The following is a 2283-nucleotide window of genomic DNA, read 5'->3' as shown; positions in this document are numbered from 1 at the left end:
TCAGGGGCAGGGGCAGGGGGCTGGGCTGGGGCGGGGGCAGGGGTAGGGTCAGGGGCATGGGCAGGGTCAGGGGCAGGGGCAGGGGCAGGAGCAGGGGCAGGGGCAGGGGCAGGGGCAGGGGCAGGGGCAGGAGCAGGGGCAGGGGCAGGGGCAGGGGCAGGGGCAGGGGCCCGGGCGGCCGGCGAGAGCGGGAGGGGCGGGCCGGCGAGAGCGGGAGGGGCGGTGTCGCCAGCTCACACCGGCCGCATCAGGGGGGCTCTCCCGCCCCCTCAGGCGCCGATCCCCCCGGGGAGGCTGCGGGCGCCCCGCCGCTGGAGCTCTGCGCCGAAAGCGGCTCCCTTCGGCCGTCAGTGGATGCCAGCCCCGTGGGGTGTGAGGCTGGAACGCGGCCGGCTAGCTCAGTCGGTAGAGCACAGACTCTTAATCTCAGGGTCGTGGGTTCGAGCCCCACGCTGGGCGCCAGATGTTGGGGTCCAGCCCCAGCAGGTCCAGGGGTTCCCAAAGGTGTGGATGCACGGAGTCAGGGAAGAAGGAATGACACGGAGGCAGCGTTTAGTCCATCAGCGTAGCGAGGTTCTCCAGCCAGGTTCCTAAAATTGAGGTTTAGAGAGTATAAAGGAGAGGAAGAGAAAGATCAATGTGAGCAAATCATTGATCAGCTGCCTCCTGCACGCCCCCTACTGGGGATTGAGCCCAAAATCTGGGCATGTGCCTTGAACAGGACTTGAACTGGCAACCTTTTGGTGCATGGGACAAAACCAACCAACTGAGCCACACCCGCCAGGCATCCCCTCTCTATATTTGTAACTCCATTCTCCAACCATGAGGAACTTGGCTTTCATTTCCACAATACTGTATATTTACATATTTGCTCAATTCTAGAATTCCAAAAAGTAACTTCAAATTGTTCATTCATGCCTATGGGGAAAAATGCCTACCTAGTAGAGTTTAGTATTTGTTTAGAGTTCTTTTTGTCTTTAACCTGAAGGCATGTGCTCTAAATACTATATTCAAAAGTTGTGTAAGTTCATTGATTTTATTTTTTTCTCACCCTTAAGTATGTGTCTCTTTTTTTACTGTGAAGTATGGTACCTATTTGCTTTGTTTAACAATGGACAGGTTACTTTGATTTTCTAAATTGTATAAGTCATCCCATTCGATTGAATGCCTTATTGATTGAATGACTATCCCATTGATTGTGATCTTACTGGTTATCGAAGCACATTCTTCTGTACCTGAGAAACAGGACAGCACAATTATCCTAAATTGTTTTAGTGGCCACAGATGGTGCGTTCCAGTTGACTCAGTGGTCCTAAGACCAGGACAGTGCAATTACTCTAAATTGCCTCGATGGCTCTAGATAATGTGTTTCTATCAACTCAGTGATCCGGAGACCCAAAACTGTAATCTAGATAACATGCCTAAGTTTAACCCAGGTTACCCAAGGGCTCTAGATAATGTATTTCTGTCAATTCAGTGACCCCGAGACCCGAAACTGTAATTAACATGCTTAATTCTGCTTCTGTAATCTGCTTTTTTGCGAGCCAGGTGCGTCATTCCAAACCCTGAGATGTAATCAATACCTGTGTGATTTTTTGCCTATATAATCCTGGAACTGTGACCAAATGACTACTATGAGATTTGGGAATGTCCCCTCATAGTCCCGGATTGCAATAAATGTGACTCTTTAATTCGACTTCTTGAGGCGTCCTTGTGTGATTCGCGGGGTACATTACAACACTGCAGCACTTTATTTTTCTCACAATGACTTGTTCTTCGAGCCTAATGTTCTCACATGACAGTAGAAAACCAAAACTTGTTATCTCTTAAAGAATTGAGAATTGTGTACAAAAATTTTACATAAATTAAAAGGATGAATTGCCCAGCTGATGTAATTCCATGGATTGAACATAGTCCCATGAACCAAGAGGTCCCAGATTTGATTCCCAGTCAGGACACATGCCCAGGTTGTGGGCTTGATCCCCAGTAGGGGGCGTGTGGCAGGCAGCCTATGGATGTATCTCTCATCGATGTTTCTATGTATCTCCTTTCCTTCTCTCTGAAATCAATAAAAATGTATTTTTAAAAAAGCATCAGGTTTTTAAAAAAAAAGATGAATAAATTTAGAGGTGAAAATGCAAATTGTTTTCCAACTTAAGGCAAGAAACAAGCATCCTAGGTATTCTGGCAGGAAAACTTCAGCTAAGAAAGGAAAATAGGTCTAGGTTCTCTAGATCCCTTCTGCTGCCCTTCTTCTAGAGCAGCGGTTCTCAACCTGTGGGT

At 48.2% G+C, this 2283-nt stretch overlaps 1 non-coding gene across 1 annotated transcript; it reads left to right on the top strand.

Annotated features, from left to right (window-relative positions):
- Positions 1-387: 387 nt before the first annotated feature.
- On the top strand, positions 388-459 carry TRNAK-CUU. The gene has a single exon. It is a non-coding gene; the product is annotated as a tRNA-Lys (tRNA).
- Positions 460-2283: the final 1824 nt, after the last annotated feature.

This window comes from Myotis lucifugus, unplaced genomic scaffold, assembly GCF_000147115.1.
Source record: "Myotis lucifugus unplaced genomic scaffold, Myoluc2.0 scaffold_3445, whole genome shotgun sequence".
In the NCBI taxonomy this organism is placed as follows: domain Eukaryota; kingdom Metazoa; phylum Chordata; class Mammalia; order Chiroptera; family Vespertilionidae; genus Myotis; species Myotis lucifugus.
This window is presented reverse-complemented; position numbering and strand designations above follow the sequence as displayed.